At 49.2% G+C, this 23796-nt stretch overlaps 1 protein-coding gene and 1 long non-coding RNA gene across 8 annotated transcripts in view; both read right to left on the minus strand.

Annotated features, from left to right (window-relative positions):
• ZFYVE27 (zinc finger FYVE-type containing 27) overlaps positions 1 to 23796 on the minus strand; it is a gene marked incomplete at its 5' end in the record, with an annotated part of 138002 nt that overhangs the window by 80613 nt on the left and 33593 nt on the right. The gene's annotated exons all lie outside the window — the stretch shown is intronic.
• On the minus strand, positions 2684 to 23658 carry LOC309642519. Its single transcript, XR_014253237.1, has 2 exons — positions 11220 to 23658; positions 2684 to 8336 (listed from the first exon to the last, which is right to left on the minus strand). It is a non-coding gene; the product is annotated as an uncharacterized lncRNA (long non-coding RNA).

A 23796-nucleotide genomic window follows, 5' to 3' on the forward strand; every position in this document is an offset into this window, starting at 1 on the left:
GCTGGAGGGAAAGAAGTGAAAACCCAGAGCTTGTCACAGGTGGGAACTCTGAAACCCACACCCTGCACAGTAGTGGAACTACACACCCCAGGTGGGGTGCAGAGAAGACATAAACCAGCCCTCGCACAGACTTGCACCCTGGTTTCTTACCAAGAAATATCCAGCCTTGAAATTGAATTGCGGTGATTCCAGAATAGTAGCACCCCCAAGCACTTATGCAAAGCAAATAAAAATACTTTCTGGATTTTGAATCCAAGTCTTCAAGATAGTATTCCAACATCCATGAGAAAAACCAAGGAAACAACAGACAGTAGAAACAGACCCAAAAGTACATGAAGTATTGGTATTATCAGATGCAAGCTAAAAACAACTACGCTGGGCTTCCCTCGTGGCACAGTGGTTAAGAATCTGCCTGCCAATGCAGGGGACACAGGTTCGATCCCTGGCCTGGGAGGATCCCACATGCCGCAGAGCAACTAAGCCTGTGCGCCACAACTACTGAGCCTGTGCTCTAGAGCCTGCAAGCCACAACTACTGAGCCCGCCAGCCGCACTACTGAAGCCTGCACACCTAGAGCCCGTGCTCTGCAACAAGAGAAACCACAACAATGAGAAGCCCGCACACAGCAACGAAGACCCAGCACACCCAAAAATAAAAACAAATAAATAAATTAAAAAAAAAAAAAAAAAAAAAACTACGCTTACTGTGTTTAAAGAAATTAAAGGCCAAACTTTAAAAATCTGACAGGGAACTGGAAACTATGAAAAGTGATATTGCAGATTTGAAAAGAACCAAATAGAAATTCTGGCTCTGAAAAAAAAAGCCCAGAGAGATTAAAGAGGGAAAATACAGAAGCAAAAGTAAGAGACAGAGAAGATGGAGCAAGAAGGCCTATCATACTTCTAATAGAAGTCCCAGAAGAAGGGAATAAAAAGCATGTGGCAAGGCATTCCTCATGTGAATCTATCCTGTGGGAGTTTTTTATGGTAATGAAGTGGTTTTACCCATCAGTAAGTAGAACACTGGTCAAGCCCTGGGAGAAAAAGATCCAAACTTTTCCTCCTTTGTCAAAGCCCGCTCCTAACTTTCAACCAGCAAAATCCTGAGCAGAGGGAGAGCCTGTTGACATCTGGCTGAAGACTGAGATGGCAGAGTTTTGCAAGACACAGGAAGAGGTGTGGGGTTGGGACTCTTTTATCTTGAGAGGCGGGGAAGAGAATCCATAAGAGCCAGGTGGGGGGGCTTCCCTGGTGGCGCAGTGGTTGAGAATCCGCCTGCCAATGCAGGGGACATGGGTTCGTGCCCTGGTCTGGGAAGATCCCACATGCCACGGAGCAGCTAGGCCCGTGCGCCATAGCTACTGGGCCTGCGCTCTAGAGCCTGCGAGCCACAACTACCGAGCCCATATGCCACAACTACTGAAGCCCGTGTGCCTAGAGCCCGCGCTCTGCAACAAGAGAAGTCACCGCAATGAGAAACCCACGCACCGCAACAAAGAGTAGCCCCCGCTCGCCGCAACTAGAGAAAGCCCACGCGCAGCAATGAAGACCCAACGCAGCCCTAAATAAATAAATAAATAAATAAATAAATAAATAAATAAATAAATCCCCTCGTGCCTTTAAAAAAAAAAAAGAACCAGGTGGGGACACCAAGACAGGGAGGGTTTAGAGAGACCTGGGGGAGGAGCCTGGGGAAACCTGGGGAAACAGAGGTAAGACCTGAGAGAGGTTCCCAGGAACCCCTTTGAAGGTTTAAACTGCATTTAACTACCTTTCTCCGCTAAGTGTCTGGTTTCCAGTGGCCCAATCATACTCATCCTCGACTGTGGTCCCATCACCACGGGTGGTCCTCTCAAGCCAAATCTAAAGCAGCTCCAGGCCACCTCTCCCTCACGCACGGCCCCAGATAGTCCACAGGAAACATGCTCACATCATTTGCCTCGCCATCTGTGGAAGTGGAGTTGGCTCCCAAAGCAGATGGGTTTTTTTTGCTCACCCTTTGCTCTGCCTTCTCAAGTTGAAAGCCACAGACTCACCTTTAGATTCCTTTTTTTTTTTTTTTTTGGCCACACCATGCGGCTTGCGGGATCTTTGTTCCCTGACCAGGGATCAAACCCAGGCCCCAACAGTGAAAGCACCAAGTCCTAACCACTGGAGCACCTGGGAATTCCCTAGACTCCTTAGATTTATGTCAGACATGACCTCCTGGGCCCCCCAAACTCCAGGAGACATACATCAAGTTCCCCAAGGGGTCTCCTTGAAGCCTACCTTAACAGGTTTGAGGTGAGGGGGACCCCCCTTTTGGGGTTGGAACCCCAACTGTCCAAGGGGTTGGGACTCATAGCACAGCTTTCTACAAAAAAACTCTCTCAAAAGTCCCCCAGGGTTTCCCTGGTGGCGCAGTGGTTGAGAATCTGCTTGCCAATGCAGGAGACACGGGTTCGAGCCCTGGTCTGGGAAGATCCCACATGCCGTGGAGCAACTAGGCCCGTGAGCCACAACTACTGAGCCTGCGTGTCTGGAGCTTGTGCTCCGAAACAAGAGAGGCTGCGACAGTGAGAGGCCCGCGCACCGCGATGAAGAGTGGCCCCCACTTGCCGCAACTAGAGAAAGCCCTCACACAGAAACGAAGACCCAACACAGCCAAAATATTAATTAATTAATTAATTAATTTAAAAAAAAAAAAAAAGTTCCCCAGATCTCCAGTTCCTAATCCTCTTTTGCCCCCAGCCATCTCCCTGGTTCTCAACCACAGTGTCTGTCCTACAACTCGTTCTGCGGGGCACCTTGGTCTTCATGCCTCAGCCAAACCTGGAAGAGGAAGAGTCCTGATTTACTGTGTCATTATATGTGTCCCTATAACTAAATGGAAAATTCTGGAAGGAGATACCATATAATACTAACAATATAATTATCAGAAGCTGGAGCTGTAATTTATGTTTTATTTTAGCTTTATGCATATTTCAGATTTTCTAAAATGAATTGTTTCACAGACAGAAAAAAATTTTCATTTATTCAGAAAAAAAAAGATGTGGTCCCTGGAGCAAACATTGTTGGTTACACAGCCAACCACCACTCCCCCACTCCATCCCCACTAAATAACCCTTCAAGAACATTTTCATGTTAGGTGGCCTGAGCTGCAGAGGAGGCTGGACTCTGCTCCAGGTGACACCTGTCAGTCACATGTGATAATTCTTTTCCCCTTGCCAGCGACTGCCTTAGAAAGGAACACATGACACGAGAGGATAAATAAATTGTGGCACATTAATGCAAAGGAATATTATTCAATGAGAAAAAGAAATGAGCTATCAAACCACAAAAAGACACGGCGGAAACTTAAATGCGTTATCACTAAGTGAAAGAAGCCAATCTGAAAAGACCGTATGATTCCAACTCTATGACATTCAGGAAAAGCAAAACTATGAAGACAATAAAAAGATCTGTGGTTACCAGGGGTTATGGAAGAGGGACGAATAAACAGGCAGAGGATTTTAGGTCAAACTATTCTCCTGAATGGTGGATATATTTGTTGTTATACATACAAATGTTGTTATACATTTGCCCAAACTCATAGAACTACAACTCCAAGAGTGAACTCTAATGTAAACTACAGACTTTTGAGTAACAATGATGTGTCAATGTAGGTTCATCGATTGTAACAAACAAAATGTACCCACTGTGCTGTGGGATGTCCATAGTGGGGGAGATAGTGCATGTGGGGGGCAGGGGTATATGGGAACGCTCTACTTTCTGCTCAAATTTGCTGTGAACCTAAAACTGCTCTAAAAAATTAAGTTTATTGAAAATTAAACGTTTTAAAAAGACATGAGAAAAAAATAGTTCCTTTCCTGCCCGTTAACAGGACCTCACGAGATGTGATGCAGCACCCAGTGACACGCTGTGCACAGATGGAGAACACCCGGCTTGTTGGCAGTGGTGGACCAAGGGTGGGGCGGGCGTGGTCCACCCCAGCGCAGGCGAAACAGGGGTGCAACGGCAGAGAATCTTAAAACCAGTAAAACAATCCAAAAGTCAGTCTCCATTTTGTTATCAAGCAGCAGTTTTAAACTATATCAGTGATAAAATATCCTTCCCTCAAAAATCTCTTGTCAGTCTAATTTCTAAAATTAGACAATAAAAAATTAGACAAAAAAAACGTGTTTTGGGACTTTCCTGGTGGTGCAGTGGATAAGACTCCATGCTCCCAATGCAGGGGGCCTGGGTTCGATCCCTGGTCAGGGAACTAGATCCCGCAAGCATGCCGCAACTAAGAGTTCACATGCCACAACTAAGGAGCCTGCCTGCCACAACTAAGGTGCCCATGTGCTGCAACTAAGGAGCCTGCCTGCCACAACTAAGACCCGGCACAACCAAATAAATTAATTAATTTCAAAAAAAAGTGTATTAAAGCCCCATGGTTACCGCTGGGCTTTAATACACGTTAACTTCCAATTAGCACATTTTCATTATTTATCCTTTAATAAACATCGTATTCCAGGTGACAGTTAATTCGGAAAGCTCCAATTATCTGGGCAGCCTTTGATACACGCAGATTTATCTGCACATGTGGTATTTTTTTTTAATTAATAGACTTTATTATTTAGAGCGGTTTTAGGCTTACAGAAAATTTGAGTGCACAGAGTTTCCCCCATTATTAACATCTTGCATTAGTGTGGTACCTTTGTCACAACTGATGAACCAGTATTGATAGGCCGTTATTAACTAAAATCCACAATTTACATTAGGGTTCACTCTTTGCATTGTACTTTCTATGGATTTGGACAAATATACAATGTATCCACCATTCCACATTATATAAAATACATTCGCTGTCCTAAAAATCCCCTGTGCTCTGCCTATGCATCCCTCCCCAAGGCCCTGGAAACTACTGATCTTTCTTCTGTCACCATAGTTTTTCCTTTTCCAGAACGTCATAAAGTTGGAATCATACAGTAGGTAGCCTTCTCCGATTGGCTCCTTTCCCTTAGCAACATGCATTTAAAGTTCCTCCATGTCTTTTCATGGCTTGATAGCTCATTTCTTCTTCTCGTTGAATAATATTCCATTGAATGGATGTACCACAGTTTATCCATTCACTTGATGAAGGACATCTTGCTTACTTCCTGCCTGTGTGTTTCTGGGATTAGTTCCTAACTGTTCTGATTCATTCAAGCTCATTCAGGTGTAATTTGTGTCCCCAAACCCTATGATATGACACATTCCTGCATTTAAACACTAAATTCAAAATAAAAGATGATAGCCCACCAGGTTTGAAAACAAAAAACAAACAAACAAAAACCCCAGAACTTGAGTTCCTTCAATTCTGTCATTCTATGGGACCACTTGGAGGCTTGTTTTGTGTTTAAAATCAAAAGCTGTGATGCAGAGTGTGAAGTGAGAAGTAGAATGCTTTTGTTTGGTAAGCACTATTTTCGTTTATATGTGAAATATTTTACTGAATTTGAACAATATCTTTAAAATTGAAATTTCTTCTGTTTGCTTGTTTTGAAACTAGAGAACAATTTAAGAAAATAATCATTACTGATCATTACATGATTACTAGTCAAAATAATTTCATCATGTTAATAATTCTAAGATGGTCTCCAAGATTCCCACCACCTGGTGTACATGGCCCAAATAATCCCCTCCCCTTGAGTGTGGGTGGAAGCAGTGAATATAATGGAATATTACAGTCAGTTGACTTTGAGCTAATCAAAAGGGATATTATCCTGGGTGGGCCTGACCTAATCAGGTGAGTCCTTTTAAAGCCGGTGGCACATCAGAAAGGTCTTTCCTGCTGGCCTTGAAGACGCAGCCTCGATGAATTCCACAGCTACAAGGAAATTAGTTCTGCCAAAAGCCATGTGTGTTTGGAAAAGGACCCCAAACCTCAGATGACGCCACTCCCAGCTGACACCTTGACTGCAGCTTTGTGAGACCCTGAGCAGAGGACCCAGCTAGCCCATACCTGGACTCCTGACCCACGGAAACTGAGATAATAAATGTGTGTAGGTTGTTTTAAGCCGCTAACTTGGTCGACATTTGTTACCGCAGCGATAGAAAACTAACACGCGAGCCTAAGGCCCCCCCGGCTGGCCAGAGGCAGAGCTGGATGAATACATTCCAGTCTGCACGCTGTGAAGGAATCCCTGTTCGTGCTTGGAGATGCCAAAACAGAGAAGTCAGGTGTCTCAGCCAAGATCACACAGTTGGCAAGTGAATAAGTCAGGCTGGAAGCCAGGCCTGTCCAACTGTAGGGCCTCCAAGGGGTATGCCCCATGGATGATCCTGCAGGTTGCTGGTAGTCAGGTCCTATGGTGACTTGTGGTGATTTCTGGTGACAATGGACCCCGACGCTAGAAAGACCATGTAGAAGAAGTGGTTCCCACTCCAAGATTCCCAGACTGGCTTCACCTCAACCCCACCTGGTCACCTAGCTGAGCAGTGGAGCCAGGCCCCAAGACATTGCCTCTCCCAGCCCTCTGTTTATGTCCTTTATATCATGTTTGCAATTACTCCATTTGCACATCTGCCTGTCCCAGCCTCCCCACTCGAACGTCGGCCCTGTGAGGGTCCACATCTGACATGGGATCCCAGGGCCACCACGGTCCGGGGCACACAGTAGGCACTGACCGACATTCACTGAACGGATTATGGAGTGAGAAATGATTACCTCTGTTCCTCCTCTGGATCCCTTTCTCTTCCTTTCCCATGGCCCCAACCTGGGCTCTAGGGCTCCAGAGGCGGCTCCCTTCACGGGCGATGAAGCCCTCACCCTTGCCAGTTCCACTCCAAGTCACCCCACTCCACCCCACTGAGGAGCTTCCAGGACCGGAGACCCCCTACGAGGGGGCCTGGAGCCTCCCAGGTTCCCAGACACAGCGCCTGTTCCCTCTGCTGGCAGAAGTGGGCAAGTGCATGGAGGTCCCTCCACACTGGAGACGCTGGAAACACTGGGAAGGCAGGAGTAAGGGGCTCAGGCGAGCTCCCAGCCAGGAGGGGTAGGGAGGGGTTGAGGAAGTCAGTATCCTGGCCTGAGTCCTGCCACAGTGAGGGGGCTCCTGCCCTGAGGCCTGCAACCCTGGAGCACTCACTGGCCTCAGCCCTACCCACAGGGCTGGCAAAGCAGCAAATGCCTCAGATGCTCTGTCTTTGCCAAGCAAGGCCTGGATGGGGGACCCCAGACCAGGAAGGGGGACAATGCTTCCACCAGGAGAGCACATTACTCAGAGGGAAGAGAGCCCTCTAGCAGCCCAGCCCTGAGAGCTACCCGGTCCCACCCCATGATAATAACAGCTAGCACGGTACACCTACTACATGCATACCTCATCTATCCTTGCAGGGTGGGTACTATTACTTCGCCATACAGACCAGAGGCACAGAGAAGGTGGTGGAGTCAAAATCTGAACCCAGGTCACTGTGGCTCTAAAAGTCCCTGCTTTTTACGTGCCCTGTGTAGGTGTGCCTCATATATTATTTCTAATCCTACATCTAAGGAAACCTTGTTACCCAAGATGGTCACATGTGGCTTCAAAGCCAAGGCTGGCTTGGGTGTGGCTGAAGCTGGGAGGTGCCTGGGATGGGAAATGGCCTCCCAAGACCAGACAGTGCCACGGGTACCTCCTGGCTGGGTGACCTTGGGCAAATCACTTAGCTTCTCTGAACCACTGTTTTCTCATCCATAAAAGAAACATAATTCCTGTGGTTGTGGGGATTAGATATCACGTGTGTCAAGTTCCCAGCACAGAGTACCCAGGCATAGAAAAGCTGTTATTGCATGTGTCTGTCTCTGATATTCCTCCCTTCCCTTGAGCACAGGCTGGCCTTAGTGACTTGCCTCTAACAAATGGAATAAAGGGGTGGGGGGGGTGATGGTGCAACTTCAGAGAGCAGGTGATGAAAAGCACTACGTTTCCTCCATGCTTGCTTCTGGATCACTCGATCCATAGAAGCCAGATGCCACATCATGGAGACACTCAAGCTGCCCATGTGGCTTCCAGCCAGCAGCCCATAGACGTGAACTTGGAAGCAAGTCCTCCAGCCCATGTCAAGCCTTCAGATAACGGCAGCCCTGGACAACATCCTAACTGCAACCTCATGAGACATTCTGAGTCAGAACTACCCATCTAAGCAGCTGAATTTCCGACCCACAGAAACTGTGGAGATAATGTTTGCTGTTTTAAGTTTGTCATTTATTAGTTGTAAAAATATAACTAATACACTTTATAATCAGCATCCTTGGACCAGCAATTGCTTTAGGGTTGAGCTGCCCCAATCTCCTCCCCATAGCTGTGGTCACAGAGAATCTGCATTGAAGAGAGTCCAGGCCCTGTGGAGCTGGCCACAAAAGAAAGAATAATCACTAATATTTACTGAGCATCTGCCATCTGCCAGGCATTGAGCTAATAAGCACTTTACATTTATCTTCCTAACAAAAATCCCAGGATGGAAATACCACCATCCTCATTTTACAGATGGGAAAACTGAGGTGCCAAAAGGTTGAGAACCCACCCAAGATTACACAAGGCAGTAATCAAACTCCACAATTCCAGGCCCCAGAAGTAGTGAGTGGTCCCCTGAAGGGCACTGTGGCTCTAAGGCCCATTTCCCCTCTCCTGTCCCATCCCTAGCCCACAGCACCACCACCACTGCCTACTTGCTCTCCTGTGAGGGTGACTAACGTGGGGTCTGGGACAAATCCCACTCAGCCTGTTGTCCCTTAGCCGAGGCAGTGCCTCTGCCCTCTTCCTGCTGTCAGGTGAGCCCACCCCTCACCTGTCCCAGCACAGGTCACTGAGCACCTTCATGGTGAAAGTTCCCTCCAGGTCGTCTAGCCCAGCCCCTTCCCATTCATTCAGATGCAGAGACAGGCCCAGAGGGGTGCGGTGGCTTATCTAAAGACAGAGGCAGCCGGGGGAGCACTGAGGCTGGAACCCAGGTCTCCTGGCTCCTCTCAACCCAGCCTGCACCCTGGGGCTGCCTTTCCCAGCGTTACCTGCCCCCATACCCAGTGTAGTCTCCACCCACACGCCCAGATACCAGGGATTGGAACTTGAGGCCAAACTTCCCAGCATCCTCCACTACCCCCGGCCCCTGAGGGTAGAAGGGGGCTTATCTCCACCTGTGAGGTGGTGCTGTCCTCACCCCACCCCCACCCTCCCTGCCAGGCAGCCTTGATTAATGGGCTGGTGCTATCTTATCTCCCAGCTGCAGCAGTTAGGGATTAATGGGTGGTGGCCGAGCCCTGGGAGGACACATCCTGCCCCCAGATCAACCCAAGAGCTCGGCAGGAGGGCGGGGAGCAGGAAGAAAGGGGACTAAGGGGGTCTGTTCTCTAGCTGCCATCTTGCTCACCCACCTGAACTGGCTCAGTCACCACAAAATGTATAAAGCACCCAGGACTGGGCCTGGCACTCAATGGGGGCTCAATAAATGGTAGCCACTGTTACATTCTGCTGTTGTTAGCTCCTGGAGTCCTTGAGCACATGCCTGCCCTTCAGTTAAGCTGCCAAAGTCTCCACCACTGCACAGCCCACGGACTTACTAGGAAGTCACCTTCCCCACTCCAGCCTCAGGTGCCCCATCTATAAAATGGGCACAGGTTTGGGGTTTGGAAACAGGGTTGTAGGTCTGACATTATTTTATTGAGTGAACTGGGAGGGGGTTGAGGGATTTATTGATCCAGCTGTGAGGCTTTAGATAATCGATTCATACTCAGCCTCAATTTCCTCATCTGTAAAAGGGGTATGATAATATCTGCACTGTTAGCATGAAACAACTTCTGGAAAGCCCTGCCAGGACTGTTCCATGTCATACTGAGTGTGGGTTCCCAGATGGGGTCAGACACCAAACTCTGGCCAAGGGGTTCATGCTGATGCAAGTTGCTACTGACAGAACCAACCCCAGATCCAGGCTCAGCTTTGGGAGAGAAAGGCTGTTTGAGCACAGGCCCTCCTGCTAGGACTGAGGAAGGGGGACCAGATGTTCTGCTGTGCCCAGGACAGTCTCAGGTCACTCCACTGCCCAGGTGCGACTGTTAGTACCACCCCCTTTCACTCTCCAAGTGTCCCCCCTTGGAGAATCAGTTATGTGGTCCCTAGGCTGAAGGAACAAGGTTCTATCCTCCCTCGGGGAAAGAGAGACTCCATCTAACCTTGAGCATGTGGCCAGCGTGTCTGAAGTCAGGCAGCTAACTCCACCAGAGCCACGCAGGGGTCCCGACTCAGAAGCCCATGGCTCAAAGGACTCCCCGCAAACTCCTCCCTAGTTTTCTCAAGAAACACATGGTCACTATAAAAAGGTAAGAAAAGATATGAAGATTAGTGAGAGATGGAGGGCAGGAAGAAGGGACTTTCAGATGAATAGACAGAATAAGGGAAGAATGGATGAATTAAATGAGAGAAAGAGAAAAGAAAAAAGGATACGGGGACAATGGATGAAGGGAAGAAAGGAAGGATGGAAGGATATTGAAAGGGAGGATGAAAAGATGGATGGATGGGTGGGTGGGTGGGGGGTGGACAAGGGGATGGATGAAAAGAGATGAACGTCAGAGTCTCACTGGCCTCCAGCTCTCTGACAGAGCACAGCAAACAGGGAGGCCAGCAGAGGGCTTTCTTTCCAGAAGGACATACACATTGACTCTTTGGGGCCCCAGGAAGACAGTCTTCCCTCCCCCACTCCAAAGACATTCCTAGGACCACTCCTTCCCCTTCACTCTCTGCCTCTTCCCACTGCCCCTTCCCAAAGGGCAAAGGGCAGCACAGCCAGGAAAGCTATCTGCTATTTATCCCAGCCCTGTTTACTCTGGGTCTGCAATTAACAAAGTCTCCTTCCCAGATCAAGGAGGGCCAAAGAGGGCGCAAAGAGGACACGGAGAGCCCTGACAGGCCAGGTTACTCATTGATAAGCAATGGGGAATTGAGGGAGGCTACACCTTATCCTCTTCTGTCCCATCAGCCACCCCTTCCTGACTCCCAAGGAGGCAGGGACCCAGGTCCCAGGCAGTTCTTAGCTCAGGAAGGCTGACATGGGATGGCCCTGCCTAGAAAGCCCTGCCTCAAGGTGTGCAGGTCTGTGCAGGTGCAGCTGGAGTCCTGGATCTGCCTTCACCTGGGCAGCTCCCAAGATCAGGGTCAAAAGACTGTGCAGCCTAGTGGTGAAGATCATGGGCCCTGGGAAGGGACCAGACCCAGGTTCATAGACCCATCTCTTCTCACTTACCAGCTGTGTGACCTTGGGTAAGTGACTTAATCCCTCTGAGCCTCAGTCTTCCCCTCTATAAAATAGGGATGATGGTAAGTCAGACCCATGTCAAAAGATGCTGCGAGGATGGAATGAGTTAACTTACACAACACACCAAGCATGCCAGGCATCAGCCACAGTTTTGGGCTCCTTTGGGGAACCTGGGGCACCCTTCTCAGCCTTTTCATCCTCCAGGCTCCTTCCACTTTCCCCTAGGATCCCCTCAGCTACCAGCAGACACTTGGAGGTTCTGTTTCCTCACTTACCCAGAAGGGCTCCAGAGGTTCCTGGTTGCCCAGTACAGTAGCCACCAGCCACATGGGCCTATTTAAATTTAAATTAACTAAAATTAATATTATTTAGCCATTAAAAGGACTGCAGTACTGATTCATGGTACAACATGGATGAACTTCAAAAACATTCTGTTAAGTGAAAGAAGCCAGGCACGGAAAGTCATATACTGTATAACTGCATTCCTATGAAATGTCCAGAAGAGGCAAATCCATAGAGACAGAAAGCAGCTTGGTGGTTTCCAGGGGCTCGGGGCAAGGGGAATGGGGAGAAACTGCTTAATGTGGACGGAATTTCCTTTTGGGGTGATGAAAATTTTTAGAACTAGATAGAGGTGGTGGTTGCCTAACATTATGAATGTACTCAATGCCACTGAAGTATTCACTTTAAAACGGTTAATTTCATGTTATGTGAATTTCATCTCACTAAAAATAATAATAATAATAATAATAATTTAATTTAAAATTTGGTTCCTTAGTAGCACTAGCCACATTTTAAGAGCCCAGTAGCCACATGTGGCTAGTGGCTTCAGGATTAGAGGGCACAGGTACAGAACATGTCCATCAATGCAGAGTTTTTTTAACAAGCTTGACCTTCAGGTAATCAAATACAATAGCGATAAACCTCTTTACATATATTATCTCATCTGACCCTCTCACCAGGATGGCATTTTTTTTTTTTTTAAGACATGGGGAAGGGCTTCCCTGGTGGCGCAGTGGTTGAGAATCTGCCTGCCAATGCAGGGGTCACGGGTTCGAGCCCTGGTCTGGGAAGATCCCACATGCCACGGAGCAACTAGGCCCGTGAGCCACAATTACTGAGCCTGCGCGTCTGGAGCCTGTGCTCCCAACAGGAGAGGCCACGACAGTGAGAGGCCCGCGCACCACGATGAAGAGTGGCCCCCACTTGCCACAACTAGAGAAAGCCCTCACACAGAAACGAAGACCCAACACAGCCATAAATAAATAAATAAAAGGTTAAAAAAAAAAAAAAAAGACATGGGGAAATTGGGACCCAGAGAAGGGAGGTATAAGCCCAAGGCTGCACAGGGAGTGGCAGGCCAAAGACCTGCACTGGGGTCTGTGGGGTCCTTTCTGCCCCCCTCAGAGATGGGCCCAGGAAGCAACAACCAAACTCTCTGGCCGTCTGGCTGTCCTGCTCACATATCTGCTTTCTCCTGAAGGGGACTTGGCACCAGTTTAAAGCCGGCAAGGGTGTGAAAGTGTGCAGTCTGGAAGTTGAAGGGTGCTTGGTTCCTGTTCGCAAAAACTGTGGGGAAGAGAACTTAGTGCCAAGTGATTTGGAATTTTAACAAAAATTCCAGGAAGCCAAAGGCTGGGTAATGTGAGTGGAGGGGAAAGAATGCACCTTTCCCTGACCCCAAGTTGCCTGGCCACATAACTAGGTCAAGAGGGCACAGACCTCTTGGTCTCTAGTGGACCCTGAGTTGTCTTCAGAGCCCTTCAAGGGGGGCTAAAAAGGCCTGAAAGTTTTCCTGGCCTTGGCATAATTCAGACTCGTGGGGCAGTGGAAAAGCGTGGAAGGTTGGGAGAGTCAGAGCTTTGTTCAATTCCAGCTCCAGCGCTTACTGCCTGGATGACCTTGAGTAAGATACTTAACCTCTCTGAGCCTCAATGTCTTCACCTGTAAAATGAGGACTGACTGTGTGTGTCTCCCTCAGTTGCTGTACAGATGAAGCAAGATAACAGATGTGACTCCCAAACACCCTATAAAGATGACTTAGCTTCACCAGGACCCAAGCAGTTCTCAACCACTGTCCTTAGGAGGATCTCACCTTAAACATGAACCCTGGGGAAGTCTTAAGATTAAAATCCTCATCAATAATATTACTAATAATAGCAATGGTGCTGGCATGGGTCAGACTCACTGAAGGGTGATTATGAAATCACAGGTGGAGGGACAGGCTGGCTGCCCTGCCGGTACTCAAAATATGGGCAGTAGAGTCAGATCCATCTGGAAGATTCCCAGCTGTGTGACCTTGGACAAGTTCCTCAATCACCCCTGACTTCTCATCTGTAAACAGGGATGATAATAACATCTACCTCTCAGCATTGTTGAGAGGTTTAAATGAGATGATAATGAACTTAGCACCATGCCTGGACATACAAATGTCTGCTAACACTGTTTATTAATCAGAGCCCTGAGCTGGGGGCTGGGGAAGGTAAGGACAGGAAACCAACTAACCACATCCCCAGGCAGAGGAGGCAGGTCGTGTGAAGCTTCCAGAAGGGAAAGAGTTCTCATTTTAGCCTCAAGGACGTCCATGAGCCTTGGAGAGTGGCTGCAACCATGAACAGGAGGAAGGGTGGAAGTGGGGAGCGGGCACGGCCCCCTCCGAGGCCAGCATTCCTCATCTTGGTCCCCACGCCACTGCATCAGAACCACCTGAGAGTGACATATGCTGAACTGGAATCTGCAGGTGGCCCAGCAATCTGAATGGGTATTTTAACCAGCTTCCAAGCTGATGGCCTCACACTGCAAATTTGGGAAGGTCTCGCCCCTCCTGGCTGTGGGGTGTGTCCTGTGACAGCCCACGTCGGCCGGCTTAGTCAAGGTAGGTCCAGGAGGCCAGGGACAATTCACAGGCACAGGAAGTCAACCCCAAACCTCATCTGCCCATCATACTTCCAACCATTAGACAAAAACAAAAAACCATGGGGCGTATGCAGGGGTGAGGAGTAACAAGTGGCACAGTGCAGACACTGACTGATTTCAGGAGATGACCAATGAGGGTGGCCACCAACCAATCAGAACAGAGGTCTGACCAATCAGAACAGCCAAATAGGGCCCAGTCGGCTGCATGCACCCCCGGAGAGAGTTCATACTGGACAGGGGCCACTGTTGGGGATGGGAATGCTTGGTGGGTAGGGCTCTGGCCCACCCTAGCCCTTACCACACTCGACCCCGCTCATCTGTCTTATCTGCTGAGTTCCCACAAGCCACATTATTTGAAAACAGGATCGCCTTACTTTAAAAACACCACTGGTGAAAAGTGTTGATCCGTGAGTGCTTCTCCACAGGGGCTCTGCCGGCCTTTGCGGCAGGACAACTCTTGGTCATGCAGGGCTGGGCTGGACGATGCAGGAATTTAGCATCCTTGGCCCCTGCCCAGTAAATGCCAGCAGCAGCCCCAGCGGTCCTGATGACCAAACCCAGTCAGGGGCGGCCTATCCATCCAGCTGAGAAGCACTTCTAGCCCAACTCCCCCTGCTTTACAGCTGCAACAATTGAGAGCCAAGACATCGAGTGACCATCCAAGGCCACAGCACAGCAGGTGAGTGGGGAACTGGAGAGCCAAAAGAAGTGGGCTGAGCCCAGGTCTCAGACAAACCTAACCGGGGCCTCAGTTTCCCAGAAGTGGGCAGGACGGAAGCAGGGGCCCTTTCCAGAGAGCCTTGTGTGGGCACCCATGCCCTGAACCGCTGCCAGCTGGAAGAAAAAGGACCAGGTAGCCCCACTAGAGCCGGAGCCCTCAGCATCCGAGCACAGAAGACCCATTCTGGGGCCAGGCAAAGAAGCTGTGACCACCTCGGTGGCCCTCGGGGCAAGCGCCCAGCAGTTCCCAGGCCAAGGCCCCAGCTCCCTCACAGCAGAGGACAATTGCTCCATTGGCTAGAGTGGGGGAGAGGAGATTCACTGGCCGTGGCCCTGCCCGGCTTCTCCCCACCATTACCCTCTCCTTAATGAGGCCATTGTTTGCCCAGGGTTCCCCCAACAGCCGGCCCTCACCCCAACCACTCCTGCCCTGGGTTTCCCCTCCACAGCCTGCCCTCCAGGACCTCCTGGGGGCTTCCTGACTTCCTCCCTTGCACTGGGAACACAAAGGTCCCTGGGGCCTCTTTGACCTATAGTTCTCCTTACAGGGCCACTCACTTCCCTCTCCCAGCCTCTGGTTTTTAAATTAATCAAAGAGACATGGACTGCCAATTGACTTCTGTTCAGTGTGAGAGGAGTTCCATCCTGAGAGTGTGTAATTCCAGTCAAAAGCAAAGAAATCTGCTCTTTTATTTATGGGCAAATGCACCATTCTATGTTGATTTGGGGAAACATGGCAAATAGCTTATGAAGCTTTAGTAGCTCCTTCCCAGACCCTGGGTGGTCAGGAACCAGCAGAATAGAGAATAGCTTTCAGCTGAAACATTTTATAAATCTGGGGTCGCAAGGGCCCCATGCAGCCACAGCCAGGGTTGAGAGAGTGGGGGCCATGCACCACCTACCTCCTGTGATTGCAAAAAACTCTTTCAGCACTTACACTAGAGCAGTTTTACGCATCTTCAGGTACTTATTTAATCTTACCAACAAATCTACAAAAGGAAAGTCCCCATTTTGCAGATGGGGAAACTGAGGCACCGGGAGTTGTGTCTTACCCAAGTTCCCACATAAGCAGTAAAGGAAAAGCCTAATCATAGGTGCCTTTGACTCTGCGTCCAGTGCTCATTCTCTTCTCCACCGAGAGGCTTTGGGGCACCTCTCCACGCCCCCCCCCAACTAGGAACCCACTCTAGTTGTGATTAGAAGATACTTGTGTGTTTGTTCATCAGCTGGCTGCCCCTCTAGACCTCATACTCCCTGAGGGCAGTGGCCCAGCCAACCAGGGCCAAACCCGCTGCAGCCTCATTACCTGAGTCCCACTGAAGTTTCTGCTCTGGCCCCAGGGCTCCCCCTCCCCTGCAAGGCAGTTTGGGTCAGTGCTAGCCAGGGTAGAACTCCCTCCAGACATTCTCACATGCGGACAGGAATCCACAAGCCACAGGGGGAAATCCTGGGTTCAAGTCCTGGCTCTGCTTTTTGGCTGTGTGACTCTGGGCAAGTTACTAAACTTCTCTGAGTCTCAATTTTCTCATATTAAATGAGGATGATAATGCCTCCCTCACAGTGCTATTGGAATAATTAAATGAGGTAACGTATGGGAAAGCACAGAGCATTATGCCAGGCACCTAGGATGCCCTAAACAAGTGTTCAAGAGAGTAGGGGGAAGGAGGGAGCAGGGGAAGTCTACATGAGCTTAGGGGACTTGTCCATCACCCCAAGTCCCTCAGCAAGTATCTCATGCTACTCAACTTACTCCACTCAGTCCTCACCAGCTCTCCCCTCAGTCACCCTATAACCCTCCTCATCTTCCCTGGGCCTCCCAAGAATTCCAACAGAGACCAAGAAAGGTTAAAGGAAGCTGGCTCCCACCTGAGCCCATCTGGCTCCAAAGACTCCTTTCTTCTGCTGCCTCCTTCCACCAAGCATTCATCTGTCCAGTCAGTCATTCACTCATGCAACATGTATTGTGCATCTACTACGTGACTGGCAGTATGCTAGGAGCCAGAGGAACGGAGATGGACAAGACAGGTCTTGCCTCTGTGGAACCCTCAGCCTACTGGGAAGCCAGAAATGGAAAAAAATCAACCTAGTGAGATGATGAGCAGGAGATGAGGGCTGCATAGGAAGGTCTGGGGTTCTACGAGGGCGCCCAGCCAGAAGGCCTGGCCTACCTGGAGCCTTGGGAGGAACTTTATGCTAAGAGCAATCAGAGCAACTGACGGTCTTGAGCTGAAGGGTGAGGTTACCATGTTTGCAGTTTGAGATGATTCGCTCCTGCAGAGTGGAAAACAAGACCAGAGGGCAGCCCCAAGCAGTGAGGAAGGACAGCATTGAGGAGGAGGAGCAGTGAGAAAGGGACAGCACAGGTGTATTTACGAGAAATTTAGGAGCAAGGAGCCACAGAATCTGGTGACAGTCTCTAAAGACCATTGTCATGCCAATGTTCAGTAGTTTTAACTAACTATTATATAGAAAGCTCTCTTCTGTGCACCATTCTAAGCAATTTTTAAATGAACTCTAATCCTCCCAATAACCCTATAAGGCACTATTGTTATTATCCTCATTTTACAGATGAGGAAACTGAAGCACAGACAGGTTAAATAACTCGCCCAAGGTCAAGTAGCATTGATGAAATTAGAATCCAGTCTTGCTCCAGAGTTCGTGGTCTTTTTTTTCTTCTTCTTCCTCTTTTTTATAAATATTTGGCCATGCTGACAGCATCCGGGATCTTAGTTCCCCAACCAGGGATCGAACCTGTGTCCCCTGCGGTGGAAGCGCGACGTCTTAACCACTGGACTGCCAGAGAAGTCCCCAGAGTTTGTGGTCTTAACCCAAACATTTGGCTGCGTCTCTGATGTGCTTCTAGCTGGGCTGCCCACCAGCCACAGCTCGGGGCTCCCAGGTGTGCTGGGGACCCAGAGAGAAGAGGAGAGCATTACTCAGCCTTCTCTCCATCCCAGCCCTGTCCAGAGACCACCAGCCGTGCCCTCCCTCCACCCCACTTCCTTTTGTACTTCAGACAGTCATTCTTAGACTAGACCAAGACCCAGGCCCAAGACAAGACTGGCCTCTGCTTTTTTTGCAGAGCCACATGAGATCCAGGACAAATGGAGAGCCTGCTGGTGCCCAGGCTCATAGAAGGGAGGACTACGTCACCTCCCTGGCCACTCGATTCAGTGACAGGGAGCCCAGCCCCTCCAGGACCAGGCCCCCACTGCCACCAGGGCACCCAGAGATCCTGAACAGGCCTTCTTGAACTTCTGCCCACAGCACAGGTTGTGCAGCAGGAAGGCTCGGCGCAGCTGGGGGCCTATGGGACAGATGTTGACTTTGCAATCGACAAAACTAAAATGCTGGAAAGTAAAGCAGTGCTGTAGGTGTGGTAGGAAGAGCACTGGACTGGAAGTCAGGAACGTCAAGTTCTAGTTTCCTCTTATAGAAAGTGGTGGGGGATGGGAGGATGCTGGGGGACAATAGAAATGGGTCCCTGCTAGCACTAATAGTTCTCTTAACTTCACAGACCACTCACCCTGGGCTTTTTGCTGAGCACTCAGCAGCAGCTGCTACGAAAACAGGTGTCCCAGCAGAGGAACACTGAGACTGTAAAAGGCAGATAACTCCAGGAGGCTCTGGAATAAGGACAAGATTCTTTCTCACCTCTTCGGGCATCCCAGCCCTCCAGGAGGCAGGCAAGCCTGTGCTAGCAGGACCTCCTCACAGCCAGGGATAGAAGAGGTCCCACCTCAAGCCAAGGCTTCTCACAGCCTCACCTCCATCATCATCCCAGCTCCCTTCCTTTTCATTATCCTCAAGACAGCCCCATGGAGAATGCAGGGCAGAGATGCATTCCTCCTCATGTCCGCAGATGAGTAAACTGAGACTCAGGGTATGGGAAGGACTTGCTATTAAGTTGAAAACATACAACTCAGATCTTCAGAATCCAAGCATGGTGCACTCCCCACTGCTACACACTGCCTCTCCCAGAGGCTTTGTAGAGGCACGAATGGGGCAGATCTCTTGGCTCCTGGCTCTGTTATAGCTCTGATCACAGAGCTACTGGACGCCAGGCACTCTGCCAGGTGCTTCTCTCATCCTTTATCTAGTAAATCTTCACTACCACCCAGTAAATAAACGTTACTAACCACATTTTACAAATGAATAAACACAGGTCTAAAGTTCAATAGACATATGTTCAAAGACACACAACTAGGATGTGGTCAGAGTTCACTACCAGTCAGTCTGACTCAAAGCCCTGGCTCCTCCTGCTACACTTCACTGCCTTCGTGTGTCTACGTCCTCCACATGGGCTGGGACTGAGACTCTTACTTGTGTATGCCTGGCCCATAGCAGGCATTAGCTAAATGTTAGTTCATGGAATCATTTTTCCCAAGACTAAAGATTAAAAGGAACAAAGAAGGCTATTTCATACAGATAAAAATTACAATCCAACCAGAACATACAATAATCACAAAACTTTATGCTCCAGGGACTTCCCTGGTAGAGCAGTGGTTAAGAATCTGCCTGCCAATGTAGGGGACACGGGTTTGATCTCTGGTCCGAGAAGATCCCACATGCTGCGGAACAACTAAGTCCGTGTGCCACAACTACTGAAGCCCACACACCTAGAGCCTGTGCTCTGCAACAAGAGAAGCCACCGCAGTGAGAAGCCTGCACACCGCAACAAAGCGTAGCCAAGTAGCCCCCGCTCACGGCAACTAGAGAAAGCTCGCAAGCAGCAACGAAGACCCAATGCAGCCAAAAATAAATAAATAAATAAATAATTTTTTTAAAAAAAAAGAAACTTTATGCTCCTAACAACACAGCTTCAAAGTATATAAAGCAAAATTGAATCAAAAGAAAAAAAAAAAAAGGAAAACTTAGCAAACCTCACAAAGTAGATTTTATACACCTCTATCAGAAATGAACAGAGGAAGTAAGCCAGTGGTTCTTAAACTTTTTGGTCTCAGGACCTCTTTACACCCTTAAAAATTATTGAGGTTTTAGATTAAATCAAAGAACTTTTGTTTATATAGATATCTACCATTTATATCAACATCTACAATGGTTAAAATGAAAACTGAGAAAAAATGTATATATTAATTCATTTCAAATAACTGTAATAATCCCATTATATGTCAACATAAATAACAAATTTTTGTGAAAAGTAATTACATTTTACAAAACAAAAAAATTTAGTGAAAAAAAAAATTTAGTGAGAAGAGTGGCACTGTTTCACTTTTTTTTTTTGGCTGCGTTGGATCTTCATTGCTGCGCAGGCTTTCTCTAGTTGCGGTGTGCGGGCTTCTCACTGCGGTGGCTTCTCTTGCTGTGGAGCACAGGCTCTAGGCACGCGGGCTTCAGTAGTTGTGGCACATGGGCTCAGTAGTTGTGGCTCACAGGCTCTAGAGCGCAGGCTCAGTAATTGTGGCGCACGGGCTTAGTTGCTCCACGGCATGTGGGATCTTCCCGGACCAGGGCTCGAACCCATGTCCCCTGCACTGGCAGGTGGATTCTTAACCACTGCGCCACCAGGGAAGCCCTGTTTTACATTTTTGCAATCTCTTTCATGTCTAGTTTAATAGAAGACAGTCAGATTCTTATATCTCCTGCATTCCATCTGTTGTTACATGTTGTTCTGGTTGACATATATGGAGAAAATTTGGCTTTACAGAGAAATGTAATTGGAAAAGAGAGTATTTTAATAGCCTTTTTAGATATTATGGCTATCAAACTGATACTACAAAAAAACTGACAGGTGACAGTTCCTTAAACGTTGGTTGTAATGTAGAATCTGAATCCACATCAATAAACTTTTCTTACTCAACAGAGTAAAATCCTTAAAATCCATTGGTCTATCCTGTACCTTGAGTGGATCTTCAAATTACGTACAATTTTGACCTTGTGGACTCCCTGAAAGCCACTTGGGGACCCTCAAGGGAACCCTGACCACAAGGAGAACCACTGAAGTAGGCACTAAAGAAGTAGAAAAATGTAGGATTTGATAACATAATTAGCAATTTTTTTTTTTTTTGGCCGCACCGCATGGCTTGCGGGATCTTGGCACGGAGTCCTAACCACCGGACTGCCAGGGAATTCCCAATAAGTAGCAAGTTTAATCTAAGAGTTCTCTGTGTAGAACTTTGCTTACAACAAACCATGAATACACATTTTGAACAAGTGGTTCCCTCCATCAGCTGGGGGAAACGTGTGCCTGGACAGACAGCAGATGCTCCAAGATGGACAGATGCCCAGCATGTCAGGTGTCCCACCCAGCTGCCTAGGCCCTGGGACAGCCTCATCAGAAAGGGATACGACATCAGAGCGCAGCTTCCTCCTTTCTCTGGCCACAGGGGGAGAGCGTCCCTGAACAGCTACCCCAGGGTGCAGCCCCCTACCTGGGTTCCTTTCCTGTGAAGGGCTTCCCTCCTCAATCTCATCATGGGCCCCATGGCAGGGCGCCTCGTGGGTCCCCAAGGCAGAGTTGCCGGGTAAAGCCTACCCATCCTCCTCTTCCAGGAAGTTTCTAGCCTGGCCCCTCTGCTCTTCGGAGCCCCTGGAACTGCCAGGTACAGACTCCCCCGGCTCTCAGACCATGTGTAGTTCTTACATAAGCAGCAGCAGGAACAATGCCTCACTCTGTCCAGGCCAGGCACTGGGATGCCAAGAACAGCACAGGAGACCAGCTACACAGGGAGCCAGCACCTTGTACAACCATCTGGGAGCTCCAACACCCCCTGCCAGGGACCGAAACCACACCTCCCCTGGAGTGCAGAAGCCCTGCCAAGCGCAGAGGGGGTGGTGAGGGGTAGGCTGGAGTGCAGGGAACGGAACTGCTGCTCTGAGTCCCAAACCAGAGCCAGGGCCAAGGTGTCCGAGGGAGCTTTCAGAACACACACATTTATACCCTAAAGTCACACATCCCTTGGCAATCTAACATTCCTAGATATCTACTATGTGCTGGCATTGTGCGGGAGGCTTTCTTTCCATGCACCATCTTGTTTGCCCCTCACAATAACTGCTGAGGCGGTTCTATTTTACAAACAAAGAAATGAAGGGTCAGAATGGCTAAGTATTTGCCCAAGGTCACTCGGAGAGTATACACTTGGATTTGAACCTGGCTCTTTCCGTCTGCAGAGTCCAGGCTCTTGCACCATTACTACACTGTCTGGCCCTGCAGGGAGTGGTCCTTCACCTTCTGAGTGGTCATCCCCAGAACCTCTTCACGCTGGGGTTGGGAGAGGGAGAAGGGGCAGGAAAGCTTGTTCTCCCCAGACCCAACTAGGTCATCCTGGACATCAAAAGAACATCCTGTCCCACCCTAGGGCTCTGTCTGCTTAATTTTCTTCTGCCTCCTCTGTCCTGCCTTGTGTCTTTTTCTCACGACTGGATCAGATGAAGCAGGGCCTATGTCTTTTGTATTTCTGTAGCCCCATCTGTGGGATACACACCTCGAGCCTTGCACACAGTAAGTGCTTCCTGTGTGTCTGCTGAATATTAAGAGAAGTGATCCTTCACCCCTCTCCACTACCACTGCAAGGATAGATCCATGGGAAGATGGGAGCCTTGGAAACATTCAGGAGGATGGGGATGGGGAGGATGTTAGGGCAAGAGTGGAGGGGGCAAGCGCCCCAGAACTCCTGCCCCCCATAGCACCCCAAACCTTCCTACAAGATACCTCCCCAGGGTACCCTCCCCACCAAAGGCTGGGGGGTCAGTTCTCCAGCTAGGTTCTCAGGAAGGAGCCCCCCCTCCTCAAGCCTCTTGTCCAAAGCTCCTCCCACAGGAAAGCCAATGAAAGGCAGGGTCCAGACAAGGAAAAGACCCCAGACATGGGGTTCCTGAAAGCTGCCTCCTCTCTGATGTCCCCCTGGATATCCTCCTCAATTCCTTCCTTCTCTGGGCTCCCAGAGGAGATACAGTCTCCTCCCTTAGCGCTTTCTACCCTAGGCTGGAATTTATCTTAGGGCAGAGTAGTTAAACCCTGGCCTTTGGAACCCAACACCTGGACTCAAATCATGGCTCCTTCATCTATTAGCAATGTGACCAAGGGCCAGTTACTTCACCTCTCTGAGCACCCCGCCACCATAGTCATTAAGCCTGCAGACTCAGAATCCAGACCTCCTGGTCATATCTGGGCTCTGACTCTGGAATCAGACTTCCTGGGTTCAAGTCCTGGCACCAATCTTTACTTAACCTTTTTGTCTCAGTGCCTTTATCTGTAAAGTGAGGATAGTAATAGTATCTGCCCACCTTATAGCATTATTATGAGAATTAAATGAGGTAGTTTATGCAATATGCTCAGAACAGACTTGACACATAGGAAGCACCCAATAAGTGTTAGCTATCACTGGAAATGGTTGATAAGGTTGTGAAGTGCTGTGCAGCGTCTGAAGCACTTAATAAGCGCTCACTAAATAGTAGGTATGATTATCTTTGCCCCCACTAAGCTGTGATGTCCCAGAGGTGGGTTCTGGATCATATCCCTCTCTGATTCCCCAGCAGTCAGCACGCTGCCCAGCACCAAGCAGGAGCTCAATAAATGCGTGAGGACTGGGAGTGAAGAACTTGCCTGCCTGGACCAGGAGGGTGTGGGAAGCCAGGAGCCTCCTGCCGAGAGAAGGGAGAACCGAGGTGTCAGGGAAGAGAAAACAGAGCAGAGTGGTAAGGGCCGAGACGGAGAGATAACCAAGTGAAGTGAGTGAGAAAAGGAACAGGAGAGGCTGTGGCGGAGAGAGATAAGGAGGAAGGATGGAGAAGGCGAGGGGCGAGGGAAAAGCCTAGGGAAGTGAGGGAGCCCCGGGGAGAGGCGCAAGGCGAGGCTGGGTCAGTGGCAGGGGAGTGGGCTAGAGGGAGAGGGGCGCACGAGCCGGCGCTGAGCGGGACGCGCAGGCCCCGGGGCAGGAGGGGCAGGGGGGGCGCCACCCTGCCTCCC

Source organism: Balaenoptera physalus (genome assembly GCF_965194825.1).
Source record: "Balaenoptera physalus genome assembly, chromosome: 14".
NCBI lineage: Eukaryota > Metazoa > Chordata > Mammalia > Artiodactyla > Balaenopteridae > Balaenoptera > Balaenoptera physalus.